The sequence below is a fragment of the Aquarana catesbeiana genome, linkage group LG03 (assembly GCF_042186555.1).
Source record: "Aquarana catesbeiana isolate 2022-GZ linkage group LG03, ASM4218655v1, whole genome shotgun sequence".
Lineage (NCBI taxonomy): Eukaryota > Metazoa > Chordata > Amphibia > Anura > Ranidae > Aquarana > Aquarana catesbeiana.
In genome coordinates, this window is record NC_133326.1 from 87,408,240 (window position 1) to 87,422,485 (window position 14,246).

Consider the following 14,246-nt stretch of genomic DNA (forward strand, 5'->3'; position numbering starts at 1 on the left):
GAAGGAATTGTACTTGCTAAGTGGTCACTGGAATAGGAAATTAGGATATTCTTCTCAGTGGGGGGGGGGGGGACTGGTATTGTTTCTAACCCTTCTGCCTTTTACCCATCATACTTGAGGTGATTGTAGTTGTATTACTACACTTGCAACAAAAACTATTGTGTAAAAGTAAGAACAAGGTGCGCCAGACTAAGTGCAGTATGTAGTAAACGATTTATTCAAAAGCAAAAGCCAAATAGCTACTCACACAATAACGGTGAGAATAAGGCATATAATAATGGTGCCTGTGGTCCGTGGGGTCACTGCGGGGTCCAGGGCTGTATCCAGAGCAGCGTCCCAGCGAGCTGTGGTAGATGGATCGACAGAGCGACGTGTATACAAGCCTAGTGTCTGCTTTGCAGCGTGTGCCCCAGCGTGGAACGCACTCGGAGGAGTCCATGAACCGGAAGTGATGCTTGGGCGTGTCAGATGACGCGTTTCAAAGCTTCTGCTTTTTCCTAAGATCTAATTGGTGGTTAGAATGTCTGTCTATTTTATGGACTGACGCCGACAGCATGTGACAGCGTCCGTGTTTACAATAAGATTTAAGGGGCCAGAGGCATAACATATCCCAGAAGATCAACATACAACTATAATACACCATTAAATAGATAAAAATAGATAAACTTATACACAGAATAAAAAAAAATATATAATAATAATAATAGACGCAAAGAAGAATATTATCCATATATGTTATCCATATATATGTACCATTAAAAAATGGGTAGGAAAATATTGTTAGCAAAAAATTCCTAAAATAATGGAAGATCATTAGCTAAAAAATTCTATTGTCAACTAAAAAATGGTACAAAATTGAGAGTTGATTCTTTCTTATATATGGAATATGATTAAATAAGAATTAATATGTGTGGAGGATAAGATAAAAAATAATAATAATTAATAATAAAAAAATAATAAGTAATAATAATAACTGGATCAAAACCACTGTTTGGCATGAATAAAATAAGTGTGGGACATTTATAAAAAATCTATATGTACAGTAGACTAATTCATAAGTGAAGATGAGCAGCAATGTGAAGGTGGGCTGGTCATGATCACAAAGACACAGACATGTTACCATTTACACACATGTCAATGGGTCCAAAGGCAACCATATACAAAAATCAGAGTGCCTACACTAACATGTGTGGGTGCACATGGCCTGAAAATAATGCATATATAGATATATATAGATATATCTATATATATCTATATAAATAATATGTTTTAAGAATCTCATATTATAACTAATTGACCAAAAAATGATATGAAATGAAAAATAATAAGTAAAAGATTATTATATAACTGTATTGATTGATTTCAATTGCCTCGTTAAGGCCATGGAGTGTCATAGTATTAAGGGTATAAATCCAGAAGGTCTCTTGTCTGCACAGACGTTGAAACCTTTCTGCTGGTGTACATTTTTCTGGTATGGATTCGATGATCCATACCTGAAGATCAGCAATGGTTTAATTATGATGGACAGCAAAATAATGAGAAATACTGTATTGTGGATTGGCTGCCTGGACAACTCCCCAAACCTGGCACGCAGGGCCCTGTTCCGCCAACATAGAGCATACCACACGGATAAGATATACGACATACGTTGTGGAGCAATTGTAAAAGGAGCTTAAAGTAAAAGTCTTTTCATTAGCTATAAAAGTTTTTTGCCATAGCTGACATGGGAACAAGTGAGACATAAGGCCCTTTTGCAACGGAACATGCCTAATAGTGGAATTAATGTGAGTTGCTTTAACATGGTAATTTAAGTCTGAGGTTTAATTTTGCTGGGGGCAAATTTGCTTTTGATGTTAGGAGCCCTCCGATATGCAAATTTGGGTACTGTGGACAAAGACGAGGATAAATGTGGGTCCTGAGTGAGAATGGACCTTAAAAACATTTTCCATTTTCCTGTGACTTGCATGGTATTGTGTGATGTATCTAGTGACTGGCTCAGAACTCTGTTTTCTAGAGGTGGGTCAATTTTATGTTTTATAGAGAGAACATGCTTCGTCGATGAGATTAGGGGGATAGCCCTTGTCAAGGAATTTTTTCTTCAAGGTGGTACATTGTAGTTTGTAGTCATCCAATCTGGTACAATTGTACCTCAGACGATGAAACTGGCTTTTTGGGACATTGTTGACCCACCTAGGGTGGTGACAACTAGAATAGTGAAGAAATGAATTTCCGACCGTAGGTTTTGTATAGTTTTTGGCAGTAATTACATAATTAATATGAAATAACTCTAGGTCCAAGAAACATATGGACTCAAGGTCCATTACTGAGGTGAATGATAGAGCAAAAATATTGGCATTGCAGTAGGTAACAAATTCTTTTACAGAACTAAGAGGGCCATCCCAAATAATGATGATGTCATCAATATAACGACCGTAGAAGACCTGTATGCAGAAAAGGGGTTATCAACCCAAATATACCTGGTCTCCCACAGTCCCATTGTTAAGTTTGCATAGCTGGGGGCAAAATTTGCCCCCTTAGCCGTGCCTTGTTTCTGCAAATAATAATCACCATCGAACAGAAAATAATTATGCTCCAAACAAAACTTAGTAGCCTGGAGGATGAAATTGATTTGTTGTGTGTTAAGGGTGGGATCTGTATCAAGAAAATGGGCCAAGGCCTAATGGTCAACTGTGTGAGGTATCAAAGTGTATAATGAGCATACGTCCAGAGATACCCATAGATATGGGGACTCCCATGTGTAGAGACGTAACAATTCTATCAAATGTGTGCCGTCACGAATATAGGAAGGAAGGGCCTGTGCCAATAGTTGAAGGAAGTGATCTATGTATAGCGACTAACTTGTAGTGATGCTGTTCATAGAAGCAACTATAGGACGTCCAGGTGGATTATTGATGTCTATGAATTTTCGACAGATGATAAAAATACGGTACTTGGAAAAAGGGTTTACAGAAAAATGCTGCCTCTGTTTTGCTGAGTGTGCCTTCAGCCTGTGCATGTGTCACTATTAGATTAGATTCCTCAATAAATTTGGGCAAGGGATCTGTTGTCAATTTCTCATAGGTGTTAATGTCTGAGAGGAGTCATCTAGCCTCCGAAAGGTAGTCCAATTTGTTTTGCAGCACTATTCCGCCTCCCTTATCAGCAGGTTTGATTATAATATTAGGATTAGTGCTCAATAAATTTAATGCTGTGTGTTCTTGGGGACTTAAATTATTGACAGAATAATGAGGCCTAGAGGATTTTGATAAACATAAGTCAGTAAGCTCTTTAAAAACTACCTGATAAAAAGTGGCTGGTTAAGGACCTTTGAACCGAGTAGGATTAAAAATAGACTTGGGTCTAAAAGTAGTGTGTACAATGGATGGGGAAGAGTGAGAATACTGCGACCAAGCAATCAAGTCATTGTCCTCATCTGCATTCCGTAATTCACATAGGTCTTCAATGGCTTGTTAAACTGGCAGTAACGCACACAGAAGTAAATGGCGTTAAACTTGCAGTAACACAAAAAACTATATGGTGTTAAACTGGAAGTATGCACACAGAACTATATGGCGTTAAACTGGCAGTAACACACACAGAACTATATGGCGTTAAACTTGCAGTAACGCACACAGACTATATGGCGTTAAACTGGCAGTAACGCACAAAACTATATGGCATTAAACTAGCAATAACACACACAGAAGTTATTGGTGTTAAACTTGCAGTAACGCACAAAACTATATGGCGTTAAACTGGCAGTAACGCACACAGAACTATATGGCATTAAACTTGCAGTAACTCACACGGCCACGTACTACTTCCAAGGGTCCTGGGGTTGGAAAGCCATCGTTTACAGATTGACGCATGTCTCCCTCTTCTTCGAAGCCTATGAAAGTGCCAGAATTCTCCTCCCCTCTTTCCTTCTGTGTGTTCTGTGACATAGGAAGGATGGTGTCTGGATAAAGTGGGCCTTAAGAGGAAAGGAAGTCCTCCTCTTCCTCCTGCTGCTCTGCCTGCAGTGCCCTGTCCATAATGCCACACAGAGTTTGCTCCAGCAGGAACACAACAGGGATTGTGTCACTGATGCATGCACTGTCACGGCTCACCCTCCTTGTGGCCTCCTCCAATGGTGACAATACAGTGCATGGATCCTTAATGATCAGCCTTTGGCGTGGGGAAAAAAAGCTGAGGCAGCCTGAGCCTGTTGTGCCGTACTTGCACAGATACTCCTTGACGGCCCTTTGCTGCATGTATAGCTGCTGCAGCGTTGTCAAAGTCAAATTCCACCTGGTGGGCATATCACAAATCAGGTGGTTTACGGGCAGGTGGAATTCCCGCTGAATTTCAGCCAACCGAGCACTGGCTGTGTATGACCGCCTGAAATGGCTACAGACTCTTCTGGCAAGCTTTAGCACATCTTGCCACTCTGGGTACGTATTTAGGAAATGCTGCACCACCAAATTGAGGACACGTGCCAGGCACGTCTAAGGACGGACAAGAGGTTTGAGCCATTATCGGACACCACCATTCCTGGCTCCAGCTGGCGTGGTGTGAACCACCTCTGGGCCTGTCCCTGCAGAGCTGCAAGAATCTCTGCTCCTGGGTGGTTCCTGTCCCCTAAACACACCAGCTGAAGCACTGCATGGCACCTTTTAGCCTGACTCATGGAATAGCCCTCTGAATGCTTAGGGGGTACCTGATGTTCATAGGACAATTCTGCAGAGGAGGGCATGGAGGTGGCGGAGGAGGGGGTAGAGCTCACAGGTCTGGCATCATCACCACCAGCTGTATGAAGACGTGGGGGCACAACAAGCTGCAGCACTGGCCCCGTCCTGCATCCTTTCGAGTTGCAAGCAGCGTTATCCAGTGTGCTGTGAACTAAATATATCGTCCCTGCCCATGCTTGCTGGACCACGTATCAGCAGTAAGGTGGATTTTACGACTGACTGCCTTGCTCAACAATGCCAGAACATTCCCTTCCATGTGGTGGTAGAGAGATGGAACGGCCTTACGTGAAAAGTAGTAGCGACTGGGAATCTGCCATTGTGGTACAGCACATTGTGCAAATTCACAGAAGGGGGCAGAATCCACCAGGCTGAAAGGCATAAGTTTGAGAGCCAACAGCTTTGAAGAGCTTGCATTTAGACGCTGGGTATGTGGGTGACAGGGACTGTATTTTTTTTCTGCTGCAGCAGATGGGGCAGAGAAATTTGCCTGCTACAGTCTACAGCTGGTAGTGTGCTGCTGGCAGATGTGCTGCTAGGACCTGGGACACCCTGTGCTACACCATCATCCCTGTCAGTGGAGGCTGCTGAGAGGTAAATACCTTGTTAAGCATGTGGTACTCAAATGGCTGGTGTTTTTGCCATGTTTGATGTGCCTGAGACACAGTTTGCAGATAGCAACAGTGCGATCTGCTGCAGATGTGCTGAAAAAGGCCCAGACAGCTGAGCTTTGGGGAGTGAGCTGGGAGATAACAGCTGCAGAATGTGATGGAATAGGGTGGCTGCTCTCTACTCTTTTTTGATGTTGGCCTCCTTGGGGTTGTGCCGCCTCACCTTCAGTTTCCTCCTCTGCTCTATCTGGCACCCAAGTCGCATTAGTGACCTCATCATCATCATCTCCATCGCCTCCATCTTCATCATTACCACTGGAGACAACCTGGCAATACGCTGCGGCTTGGGGAATATGAATGCCAATTTGTCTACCAGTGTTCTCCCTTCTCTCTAGGCTCATGTTCCTGTCACCCTCAACCTCAGAACCAACATCTGAATCCAGTAATGACTGGGCATCATCAAGGAGCAAGTGGCTGACACTGTAGTCAAATAAATCAGCTGACTCCTCCATGGCTGATGTTGGGGCTATGGCAGGAATAGATGTGGACAAGGAGGCAGGTTTATCCACTCTGGCAACTGCAGGGGACTGCACACTTGTCTCTGCTTGTGTGACAGAGGATGAGGATGGTTTAGTAAGCCAGTCCACCACCTCCTCTGCATGCTGTGGCTGGATAGCACGGACAAACTCACTAAACAGAGGTAATGATGCCCTGCCTGAGGACTGACCACCACATCCACTTTTGCCTGTGGACACATTTGTTGCTGGCCCCCCTTACAGTGTCAAGGGAATGTCTGCCTCTCCTTGTTGTCCTCCCAGACATTATTGGGAAGGAGGGGGTGGTGCTTATAAGCAAATGTAAAGAAGAAGTGGAAATCTGTACGTAGATGCACTTTAATCAATGTAAAGTGGTGTTTGGTGCACTTTAATTTGAGTACTCACACTACACAGACACACTCCACGGATACACTATAATATACTGCAATATAATGCACCAAATGTACAGTGACACACAGAACTATATGGCATTAAACTTGCAGTAACGCACACAGAAGTAAATGGCGTTAAACTTGCAGTAATGCACAAAACTATATGTCGTTAAACTGGCAGTAACGCACACAAAACTATATGGCGTTAAACTGGCCGTATGCACACAAAACTATACGGCATTAAACTGGCAGTAACACACACAGAACTACATGGCCTTAAACTGGCAGTAACGCACACAAAAGTATATGGCGTTAAACTAGCAGTAACGCACAAAACTATATGGCATTAAACTGTCAGTAACACATGCAAAACTACAATATCTCACAAAAGTGAGTACACCTCTCACATTTTTGTAACTATGAACTATGTGACAACACTTAAGAAATTACACTTTGCTACAATGTAGAGTAGTGAATGTACAGCTTGTATAACAGTGTAAATTTGCTGTTCCCTCAAAATACCCCAACACACAGCCATTAATGTCTAAACCGCTGGCAACAAAAGTGAGTACACCCCTAAGTGAAAATGTCCAAATTGGGCCCAATTAGCCATTTTCCCTCCCCGGCGTCATGTGACTCGTTAGTGTTACAAGGTCTCAGGTGTGAATGGGGAGCAAGTGTGTAAAATTTAGTGTTTTCGCTCTCTCTCATACTGGTCACTGGAAGTTCAACATGGCACCTCATGGCAAAGAACTCTCTGAGGATCTAAATAAGAATTGTTTCTCTACATAAAGATGGCCTAGGCTATAAGAAGATTTCCAATACCCTGAAACTGAGCTGCAGAACTGTGGCGAAGACCATACAGCGGTTTAACAGGACAGGTTCCACTCAGAACAGGCCTCACAATGGTCGAAAAAAGAAGTTGAGTGCGCGTATTCAGCATCCTATCCAGAGGTTGTCTTTGGTAAATAGACGTATGAGTGCTGCCAGCATTGCTGCAGAGGTTGAAGGGGTGGGGGGGTCAGCCTGTCAGTGCTCAGACCATACGCTGCACACTGCATCAAATTGGTCTGCATGGCTGTCATCCCAGAAGGAAGCCTCTTCTAAAGATGATGCACAAGAAAGCCTGTGGTTTGCTTAAGACAAGCAGACTATGGACATAGATTACTGGAACCATGTTGTGTGGTCTGATGAGACCAAGATAAACTTATTTGGTTCAGATGGTGTCAAGCGTGTGTAGCGGCAATTGGTGAGGAGTACAAATACAAGTGTGTCTTGCCTACAGTCAAGTATGGTGGTGGGAGTGTCATGGTCTGGGGCTGCATTTCATTGAGGGAACCATGAATGCCAACGTGTACTGTGACATACTGAAGCAGAGCATGATCCCCTCCCTTCGGAGACTGGGCTGCAGGGCAGTATTCCAACATGATATTGACCCCAAACACACCTCAAAGACAACCACTGCCTTGCTAAAGAAGCTAAGCGTAAAGGTGATGGACTGGTCAAGCATGTCTCCAGACCTAAACCCTATTGAACATCTGTGGAGCATCCTCAAACGGAAGGTGGAAAAGCTCAAGGTCTCTAACATCCACCAGCTCCGTGATGTCATCATGGAGGAGTGGAAGAGGACTCCAGTGGCAACCTGTGAATCTCTGGTGAACTCCATGCCCAAGAGTGTTAAGGTAGTGCTGGAAAATAATGGTAACCACATAAAATATTGACACTTTGGGGCCCAATTTGGACATTTTCACTTAGGGTGTACTCACTTTTGTTGCCAGCAGTTTAGACATTAATGGCTGTGTGTTGAGTTATTTTGAGGGGACAGCAAATTTACACTGTTATACAAGCTGTACACTCACTCATTGTAGCAAAGTATCATTTCTTTAGTGTTGTCACATGAAAAGGTATAATAAAATATTTACAAAAATGTGAGGGGTGTACTCACTTTTGTGAGATACTGTATATGGCGTTAAACTTGCAGTAACACACACAGAAGTAAATGGCGTTAAACTTGCAGTAACGTACAAAACTATATGTCGTTAAACTGGCAGTAACGCACACAGAACAATATGGCGTTAAACTGGCAGTAATGCACACAGAAGTAAATGGCGTTAAACTGGCAGTAACGCACAAAACTATATGTCGTTAAACTGGCAGTAATGCACACAGAACTATATGGCGTTAAACTGGCAGTAACGCACACAGAACAATATGGCGTTAAACTGGCAGTAATGCACACAGAAGTAAATGGCGTTAAACTGGCAGTAACACACAAAACTATATGGCGTTAAACTGGCAGTAACACACACAAAACTACACAAACGTTCTCAGACAAACGATCACTTATTCAGTGCTTAGGAAAATTATAAATGAGGTAAAACAGCAGCTGCTATAATGAAAAAAATTCCTGAAACAAGGGAAGCGATCAAAAGTACGATTTGGAATAATTTCAATAAAAAGTAATCTTTCAAAACTTCAGCAGCGCTAAAGATTTTAGATAGAAGCTCAAAAATCTGTATATTCAGCTAAAAACTGGAGCAGCCATAGTGCTTTGCAAATAAAAGTTCATAAGTGATTCATCTGTTTTTTAAAACCTTCAACAATCGATACATCTAGTGCTTGAGATCCCTCTAGGAATTGCACTCACCAGAAAGAAGATCAATCAAAAACCTTGTGGTGTATGTGAAGTGGCTGCGATCACTGCCAAACGAACATCAATCCAATCCACAGTGACCGATCAGCAGATAGGGAGGCCAGCACTCTTGTCCTCTGATTCACCCAGATCCAGTCAGCTGAAAGCTATCCTTAATACTGTTCTGGCGCATAGGTACCGAACCCAATCAGCAGCATCTTCTGTCCACTCCTGATCTTGAACACACACAAAACAATATGGCATTAAACTGGCAGTAACGCACACAGAAGTAAATGGCGTTAAACTGGCAGTAATGCACACAGAAGTATATGGCGTTAGACTGGCAGTAACGCACACAGAACTATGTCGTTCAACTGGCAGTAATGCACACAAAACTATATTGCGTTAAACTGGAAGTAATGCACACAGAAGTAAATGGAGTTAAACTGGCAGTAATGCAATCAAATAGATGGTGTTCACCCGTCACTACACTGACGCTATCTGAACTGTCCCTACTCCAGCTAGACACTAATGTAAAGATTACTGACATGGTCTCACTACACTACAGTGAAACTATCTGAGCTGTCCCTACTCTAGCTGCACGCTATGCAAAGCTGAATGATGGTCCTCCTCACTACACTCACACTATCCCTAGACTGACACTAAACTAATATTCTACACTGACAATTGAAGCAAAATAGCACAGTATAGCATACTAACTAACTAATAGCACTTAACAAAGCCCTATTCTATCTCTCTCCAAGCCGAAATCACACTGAAAATGGCTGCCATTGAAAGAATACTTTTATACTGTGGGGCAGGAATGAGCCATGATTGGATAAAGTCATGATCAGGACACTGACAGAGCTCTGTGTCCTTATTGGCTGAAGCTTTCACTGCTTCAGCCAATCAGGGCTTGCAATGCACTGTTCAGTGCGGCAATGCATTGTGGTCAGATCAGGGGGCGAACAAACAGTCGAACGACCCGTTTGTTCGGATGTTCGCCGAACAATGAAATTTCGGCCCATCCCTAGTGCCTATATTGTCTAACTTTTTTTATAAATGGAAACAAAATTAAATAAAAATGTTATTAGGAAATAAAGTTTTGGAGACAGTACTCAATCATTTTTGTTGCCTTTTACCCAAAACTAAAAAAATAAATAAATAAATAAAGAGACTAGAGTCACTGTTTTTCCATGATAATACTGCTAGAGCATGACAAAAATAGGCAAGCTCCATTTTACAGATTCTCAGGCCAACAGAGTCTCTGGCTGTACTAACTTGGGAGATTGCGGACTCTTTAGGGAATTTCATCCTGGGTGGCTATCTGCTTTAATGAAAGCTTTGAAGTTTGCATCTCTTAGAACAAACACAAGATAGTTTAGTTATATTGTATACATTTGTGGACCTGCTTTGTGCCTCAGAGAGACATGTGGTAAACTCACAAGTGGCTACTTCTTGCTAGCCTATGATGAGATCTTCTGCGTCCTGTAGAGTTTCACTTGAAAGGATAAATTGTAAAGAAACAAATCAAAAAAGATAAAAACAAAACTGGTAAAAGAGAAAAAGCCTCATCCAATCTATTTTGAATAAAGAACAAAGTAATGGTAACTTAGACAATGAAGTGATGATTACACATCTATGTTTGCGTGTGTGTGTGTGTGTGTGTGTGTGTGTGTGTGTGTATATATATAATTCTTATTTTACTAGATTTAATTAGTGCCGATAGTTTGAGCAGCGATTTACAATATAAAGGGAGACAATACAGTTACAATGCAATTCAAGATAAGAAGGTTAAAAGGGCCCTGCTTTTGAGAGCTTGCAATCTAAAATATAGATTTATATATATTTAAGAATTGAGTCCAAGTGTTTTTGAGGGGATTTTTATAATCCCTTCATTTATGTTTTCATTCTGTGTTGAGGCATAAGTGTCCTCACTGGAAACAAGTGCTTTGTTCTCTAAGGGCACCTTTTGCTTGTGTCGCCATTGCCAGCTGTATTTTTCCTTTATTCACGGAACAAAATTAAACTTCAAACTAGATCAAGAAATGACATTTGACCTAGGACCCTTCTACATGAATTCTGGAGTTACTGCAAGATCAAGAAACTTACCGTATGTCAAACTGTAAAGTAGTAGTATAACTTTTTTTTTTTTTAAATGGGGTTAGACTACGCCAAGGTCATAACTATTCATTAAACCTGTCCTGCTGCTATCTGATTGAGGGACCTCAACAAATAAAATTAAAAGTGTAAAGAAAGACAGCGCTGTGCCCAGGTGTAAGTTAAAATAATCAATCCAAAATTAATCAATCAAGTGAAAACTCAAAACACAACACAAATCATATAGTATCTTTCAAATACTCTCTAGTGTTACTAATATAGCAGTGATGATTGTATCTACAAGTATATAAAACTATATAGCAAAAAACAAAACTCAGTTATATGACCAGTTATATGACCACACCAACATGTAATTGAAAATAAAGGAAAGAAGCGCAGCATAGCATAAAACTATTTAAAAAAGTTTCTTTACTTTATTAAAACCACATAGCACTCACATTTAAATGTGTCTTCCGACACTGGTAAACAGGCATGGGTTATACAGTATATGGGTCTACCCCGGATCTCTCGATACTGTGAGCAGACAACCAATATAGCGTGATAATGAGGCCTCCAACAGCACACCCTACGTACGTTTCATTGTTAGATGTCCTCACTGTCCCCTGTAAAACTTGGGTGTATCCTCTATTGATGTTTAAGAAGGGGTAGCACATGAAACCAAACATAAGCTCTCTATAGCTTTGAACTGAGTTTAAAGTGGTTGTAAACCCATTACAACCACTTTAACCTACAGGTAAGCCTAGGTTAAGGCTTACCTGTAGGTGCAAGAAATATATCCCAAACCTAAAAGGTTTAGGAGATATTTGAAGAAATAGCATCACCGATGTTTACGGCGAATGCGCCGTAGACATCGGGTGCAGGCGCACTGAGCGTGCCGTTTCTAACGGCGATCATGCCGTTAGTGGCAGCACCAGCGTGCATGCGAGGGAGTGACGTCATCACGGCTCCGGCCAGTCACAGCGCCGGAGCCACAATACCCGGAAGTCACTCTGGGATAGATGGCGGCGTCGGAGGAGGCGTACGAGGGCCGATGTGGGGGCTTCGATCTCAGGTAAGTAATGCATAATGAGCTAGTATGCTATGCATACTAGCTCATTATGCCTTTGTCTTGCAGGGTGTATTTTTTTTTTCAGAGGCTTTACTTCCTCTTTAATAGCCATACATAGTAGAGTTAGTTTTTTTTATTTTTGAATATTCCTTTGATTTTCTGGTTAATGGGGTCAAATCAACCATACATAGTGAGGAGAATATTCGAAGGAGCAGGATGGCCATTTTTTCTCAAATTAATTAAATTCTAACTGTAAATGTGGTATTTTGAGCAAAATGGTACCTATTGAAATGAAAACTGTTTAATACCTCTGGAATTCCATTCTGGGCTTCCAAACTAAATTGGTTAACTCAATGATGACAAGAAAGTATGTTCTGACAAATCATTTTTTCGTACGACTGTTCAAGTGAAATTGTAAATGTGTGCTGCCAGCCTAAAAGCCCGTACACATAATACGAAAATCTGATAGAAAAATTTCTTACGACGCGCTGTCTGACGATTTTCAGATCGTTAGTACGGTACTTTCGACAGCCGATTTAGCTTTTTTTGTCAGACAAAAGCTGGATGTGCAGACTATTACATTTTTGTCAGATGTGAACTCAATGTCCGATTTTCATTTCATTAGTACGGTTTTCGTCCAGAAAATATCGTAAAAGCAAGACTACGCATGCTCAGAAACAAAAGAATACATACAAAACTATTCAACACATTACGTCACATCTGACGCTGTATTCTGTCGTACGAAAATTTTCGTATTGTGAGTAACCTCTTAACTTTCGACATGAGACTAGCATGCCACAAAAAACGGACGTTCAGTCGTCCGAAAATCTAAGCGTGTGTATAAGGCTTTAAGCTCACAAGTTGACTTCATATATTTATTAGCCAGAACCCCCCCCATGTGTGCTGCTTTCAGGACACTGCTTCACCCTCCGATCACCACCTGTTGCAGCAAGGGTACCCGTATTTGCTCTCAAGCACTTTCTTTGGATGGGTAGTAGTAGATATGTTTCCTAAATTTAGGGAATAAATGTTAAAACAGCTAAGTAAGCTTAATTTAGTTGAAAGCTGGCTTAAATCCAAAAACAAACTTTTACTATATTTCAACTTACTAATTCTTACCGGCCGACTAATTCTTCCCTTTTTAAGGCCGGGTTCACACTTGCTGCAGCTGCGGCTCACAGCATGGATGGGTTCTGGTGGGTCCTTGTACACCGGTTCAGGTGCGAATTAGGTCAGAATTTCTTCTTGAATTTGCACCTGATTTGAAGCCACAGACGCACAGGACCCTTTCCAAATGTGGACCGGCGGCCGCCCCAGAGGTGTGTGAACTGGCTTCATTAAGAGCCGGTCACACTCTCCTGTCATGCGAATTGGGTGCAGGAAAACTCGCATCCAATTCCAATAAGTGTGAACCCAGCCTTAGGCTTTCTTCCCCTTATTTTCTCCTGGTGATCTGGATAGTAGGTCTGTTGTTTTTCTATAGACCAGTCTGTCCTGCAGGTGTAGCATTTGGAGGGATGAGACAAACCATATACCACTGACAGGGGCTTTTATTCATTGATGTAAAGCCTGTATCCTAAAAGAAAAAAATGGTTTGCCGTAACTGCTAAAAAAGTTTTAGCTGGAGATTGGCCTCAATTTGTTAGTGTATCTAAGTCTGCTTGTACAGCTAATACCCCCCTCCCCCCCCAGACTGACAATACTGCTGTCCAAATGTGTCTCTGTTGCTCCTTCATCCACTGTAAATAAATAATAGGGCTAAAAAAGCTTGTGGAGCAAATAGTGCAATAAGATATACTAAATACTAAAGTAAAGAAGAACAAGGAGAAATAGTGTAGTTTCAATATATTATTTGGGATGGGAGCTGCTCGTTATAAGGCTAGAATTAGCCTAGAAGTATGAAAAGGAAATAGTTAATAACCGCACTGCCAATTTAATTAAAAATGTTTTAATTAATAAAAACAAAATTGGGAGTGCTGTTATTAACCATTTCCTTTTCACTCATCCAGTGTGTAGGCAGACACTGCATCTAATGACTGGTAACCTGCAATATAAACACATTTTAATAGTGTGATGAAGGAATAAAATGTTTGAAGATGTTTTTTTATTACTGTCTGTGCTTTCCTATCTTGGGAATTAACCATTCCTGTCATTTCTTGTATGGGTATTAAATAAACAG